Below are 6,000 nucleotides of genomic sequence, written 5' to 3' on the forward strand. Positions count from 1 at the left end.
ATGTGGAGAGGATCACTGGACTGGCAAAGACTTTTAAAATCCTCAAGAAAGAGCTTCCACAGGGAAAAGCTATTTTAGGCTCCAGAATTATTTTCATTTGTTTTTCAGTACTGAATTTTAGACCTTGCATTGTTGACAAATATTCATAATAAAGAACTAAGATTCCAAAAATAATGGTGGATACATCATTTATTACATGCTGTTACTGTGTACTAATGAAACATGATTTTTTTTCGGTTTACTTACAATTTCATTATTCAAGCTAACATCTTCACATACCAGTTAATTGTACTACTTCTCTAACTTTCACTTCCGATACAGTTTTTGCCTTAAAACAGCAAATGAATATATCTACATAATATCTAGACACCTTTATACATGCACATTTTCTAATTATTACATGAAATAACTTCACAATCATTTCCCTCAAATCAAATGAATCTTAATTCCATGATGAATATTGAAAAAAATTTTTTTGTTATAATGTAAAACAATATAACATTAACAAAAAAGTTATCCATTAAAACAGCATTTAATAATACATTCTGTGATAATCAATTAAAATATTGTGCTGAACTGCTGATCTTTAGAGCTGAAAAAAGGCTTTTCTATATAAGAAAATTGTATCATTACCTGATACCGGTATCTATATAAATAATAAATGAAAATTTTGTACATCATACGTTTTCATTGACAATAACTTCAACTGCAGATTGATAATGACACCAATTTACAATTTTTCAGCAAGAAATTTTCTGTAGTGTTTCTTATAAAACAACTCTAGCTTTGGTAACATGCAACCACACCAGTAATCTCTCTCAACATTAATTTCTTCCACAAAAATATCAACAAATGTGTATACAACAAAGAAACACTTCTCCTTTTTACACACATTAAGCTGCCCTTGCACCTGCATGTAATAATTATGACTCTGTTTCAAGTGCAATACACCATTATCATCCTCTTGCAAGAATGGGAAAAATTTATCTGCAGCAATCTTACGATCTCTACCCTTATATGGACATTTGAATTCAATAATCGCACTTTCTCCTATAATACCATCTGGTGAATCAGCCAAATAATTATTCTCTAAATCTACAAAAAGGCAACAAGTCTTGACTTTAAAACCCGTTTTGTCTTGGAATACTTGTCTTGCCACAGCTTCATATTGTTGGCCATGTAGGACAGCAAGTGTTTTTAATTTAAGAGGTTTTAAGATGCTAGAACACAGCTTCAGTCTGCTGCGTCGATCGGTAGCTTTGCAAATATCCCCAAACCTGGAAGCTGTCAAACGCCATTCTCTTTCACGGTGCCAAACTTTCGACAGGCTCTGTTTCCTCGTTCTGTGTTCAATGCGAGCGATGTCCCTATCTGATACCTGTACAAAAATTAAAAATTCTTTATACAGTATACCAAAGAATATCTTCAAATTCATTAAGATTCACCAAAACAATTATGCAGCTATTTTAGAAAATATTTTATTTATATTAATATACCTTTTGAGCTGCATCAATCCAATATTCGGTGAATGGCAGGTCCAAGTAATCATGGTCTAATACATGTACTGCAATGTTGATAAATGCCTTGGGCTTTATGTACTTGAAAGCCAAATCTGCAGATGTTGCAGCACAGTAGTTGGTTACAATGTTGCTCACGTAATCATTGTACCCAGCTATTCCTCTGTATCTCTGAGGCCTAGGGTCACTAAGATCTGGATTATACCGACAAGGCATGTCTTCAGCTTTTATGGGGGAGCCTGTAAAATTCAAAGGTTAAAAATAAGTTGGATGTCAATTTTTTTTTTTTAAAGAAAATGACACTAGCGAATTCCATTTTATTCTATTTAAGTTTATCAAATATATACTCCTATAGTGTTTTTCTTTACAAAGTCATATATACTGAATATAAGTACTTCTGTAATTTAATATTTGCATAAATATATTCATATAAAACTTTTTATTAATTTCATTTTCATGGTTTACTATAATCTAAATTGCTTGGAAATTTTGGATCACATTTATCAATCGACAAAGTTTAATAATGAACACAATTTTTTTTTGCATGCATGCCAAATAATCCTTCAAACCTTCAAAAACAACTCAACAAACTGTAAATTTATGAATTCGTCTGTAGATCATGCAACTTAAAAAAAATGTGACACAGGCCTCAGAGTTAAAGTTGTATATATATGTTTATGTTTAAATGGTATCAGCATCATCCAAAGATCATATTGAAAATCTTTTTGTATCCCTGAAACTTGTGTAAAAAAAAATAAAAAATCTCCAATATTTTACATCCACATAGTCAAATTAACAAAAAGAAAGAAAAAACATTTTTTAACACAGTTAGCTCAACTTTAAAAGACTTTTTTGGCTTATGAAAAGTTTGAAGATTTTCTGTACATCCCCTAGGAATGGCTATTATATGTGTTTCCCGAAATTTCACCAAGAGCAAAACAACAGCAGCTACATGTTTACAGGTTCCATTGGGGCCCTTCCCAGCAGGGCATTCACAGTCTGAATTTTTAATTTCACCTGTTTTTCTGTCAATTCTTACACGATAATTGTAAGACACCTGTTAAATATAGCCATATATTTTCATCCACATAAGAACTAATTTTGACTGGCTCTACATTCATGCTATAAACACACATTGATTTCTATTTTAAATTTGTTATTGTTCATTTTTTATTCATTCAGTTTTAATTGTAAATATAGCCAGAATGGTTTTTATAAACTGTAAATAGTTTGTTGTTTCCCCAAGGGCAAGCGCAAAAATCACAACAATACACCAGAAGGTGGTTTGTGATTATAAGGAAGAAGATTTAATAAATAAAAAACTACCTTTTTCTTCATTGCAGCTCTGACAAATCCTGTAAGGAAAAAGTCCTCATCTTGACAGTTAATGCTCAGTGCTTCAACTCTCTCTGACTCCAGCAGTAATTTTCCTTTCACAATGGCCTTTGTATTGCCCATCATTTGTCTGTCGACTGCTTGTCTATATTGAAAATATCCTAAGATTTCCAAAGGAAAATATGAATTTTACTCCTGCATGCTGACATATTTATTTCTGATATAAAATTTTCATGACTGGTACAATCATATGTGACAATGAACAACAGTTACACATTTCAAATACAAACTTAACTGCCTAAGCGAGTTTCCCTTGATATTCAAATTCATAGTAATATTACCTTCGATATCAGTCTAGTCGAACCCTCAAACGAGGGTTTTCCTTCCCTAAATGCAACGCTCGAAAGCAGAAGAACGATAACTCTTCTTATTTAAAAAATAAATATATTTTTTAAAAATTATAAACATACAAAAATGAATTGTCTACACCTCTGTTTTCAATTTAAAAAAAATAATAAAAATGTTTTCGTCTTTATTTTCGTCATTTCTGAGGCACAAAAGTTTGTTTACAGGACAGAGGAAATTCGAACATGCACAAAGAAAGTGTCGAAAAATAATAAATAACATGCTAATTACACAAGATTTTTAATACCGGGGAAGGGAATTATATGTAGTTCAACTTTAAACAAGCACTTGTTTGTTTATTCATCCGTTTTATTAAATTATGAATAAAAAATCTAGTTGTATCAAGCATGGAGGTCAAGGCACAGAATACGCTAACTTTGGGGGAGAAAAAGTCTCGATTTTTACAATAAACATATACTTTTTCGCAATACAATCTCTTTAAACATCTTTAATCTATCAAATTTGAGTACATACAGAGCTACGAAATAACCCATCACTTTGCACGAGCATATTTTGTGGACCACACGTTTTTCCGTGAAAACGGCACTTTTTGAGTTTCTGCGCATGCGCCGTACCCCCGTTTGAAGGTACGGATTCCAACATCCGTTTACCCCCGTTTGACGGTTCGACTAGACTGCGATATGGGCTTCTGTTATGTGTGGCAAAAGGTCATAATGGCCCGATGTCATTTGTTTATACCCAGTAGCTGGCCCTTCTACATCCCTTTCTGCTGGCAGTTCAATGACGGGACCGCTAAAATTGAAATTCCGTTCGTACGCTTCCAACCTGCGTGAAGTACAGGCCTATGTAATATGTTTTGAAGGCATGTTCAACATTGTTGTCATTTCACTACGTAGCACCACATGACTCTGAATACCGTTATAATACAAGTTATATAAGGATTTCTTCAATGAATAATGTTTGCATGTAATAAAATAAATGTTTTCTTACCTTTCTATAAGATCGGTTTTCCTTCCCGTAGTTACAGCGCCGCGCAATATTAATTCTTTTTTCAGTTTCGGCACTGTGTACAAAGCGTACGCCATGTTTGTCTAGAATACCTCATAGTACACCAGCGCCTCTAGTGGCGCAAGGAGGAGATAAGCCGTTGGCGGACCCTATTGTTCAGGCAATAAACGGCGTATCGCGGTAAGTCGGTGATTCAGTCGTTCCATAAGTTTGTAATACTGTAGATTCCTAAATTAGGCCATTCCAAGTTTTTTCTCTGTTTAGCGTCCACCCATCTTTCAAAAACCTACCTACCTATTCGCAAAAAACACACAAGCCAAAACATGCAACACAGGCCTAAAAGTCATAAAAATGACGCCCTTCAAATGATTTGATCTAACTAAACTGCTTTAATAGAAGAAATATCTATTCTTAAGCAAAAACAAGGGATTAAATGCTTAAAATACAATCAATATAGCTTACTGTGTAGAATTATTGGGAGAAATTGACAAAATTCAAAAAAGTCGACTTAATTAATCAATTTCAGGACTCTTGATTTTGTGTGTTTTTTCTTATGTGGGGTGTCAAAAACCAAGGCGCACGCGGACGCTAAACATAGAAAAAACTTGGAATGGCCTTATACGCGAGTAATTTATTTTCGCGTAATTTCGCGAGAAGCATCACTCGCGAAAAAATATTACTCGCTTTTATTTTTATGATGCTGAAATCTATGTAAATTCTGTTAATCAACCGTCCATTCGCGAATTATAATTCTCGCGATTTGACGTTAAAGAGCCAATTCGCGATAAAAAGTACTCGCAAAAAATAAGGAATCTACAGTATCTGACTTTACTTTTTGGGAGGGGTTGATATTTATTACCAACAAAAAATACCCAGTAATACCCTCTAAAATTTTACTTAAATGTAAACAAATGAGCCAGATGACGTTTAACAAATATTGTAACAACATAAAAGATATAATATACATGTAACTGTGTGTGCTACTACATTAGTGCAATTTATAATTTTACAAAAATATATATAGATCGATGTTATGAAAAAGTGCAAAAGATTTGCTCTTCAAATTAAATTCAGTTTTAATTCAATGATGTACAATAGCTACATAAATAAAAAATCTAAATGTCCCCAATATGTAGATTTAAACCACATTACATTGTTTTGATATCAGTGAAGTCCTAGAAAGAATCGCCCATCCTAATAAAGTGTGTATTTTTTTATCTTAAAAAAATCGCCGAAATTTTCATTTGTACCCTTATTGCTAGGTCACATTTCCCTGCCGGTAGCCATAGACCGGTGGTATTCGTTGGTAATCCGTGATGTTAACGATGCCCTGACATCGGTCCACATCGGCCTAGTAGTCCTTACAGAATCAGTCACAGTATCCGGCGATGGGTATTCGATGGGCAACCAATGCCATTTATTTTTAAAATGTCGTGGTTGCCGCCCGGACTTTGAAAGGCCCAGCGAAGTATTGCTAATCAAAAAACGATGTTCCAGGATAATCGGCCGATGAATATTACATCGCTCATACATTGGTGAACATCGTTCGAACATCGGTTGACTACGGGCCAATGTTTGGTCGAACATCGACCGATGATCGTCCGTTATCTGTTGGACATCACTCAACCCCCCGATGACCTTAGATTCAACGGATATTGGACGATGCTCGGCCATACATCGGCCGATCCGTGAAAGATGTGTTTGCCGATGAGGAGCGATGTGAGGCATCATTGGAGACATCGCTGAATTTTAACTACGAATTATGTCCTACCGA

This window comes from Saccostrea cucullata, unplaced genomic scaffold (assembly GCF_032062105.1).
Source record: "Saccostrea cucullata isolate Sc308-1 unplaced genomic scaffold, CSIRO_AGI_Scuc_v1 ctg4424, whole genome shotgun sequence".
Taxonomy (NCBI): domain Eukaryota; kingdom Metazoa; phylum Mollusca; class Bivalvia; order Ostreida; family Ostreidae; genus Saccostrea; species Saccostrea cuccullata.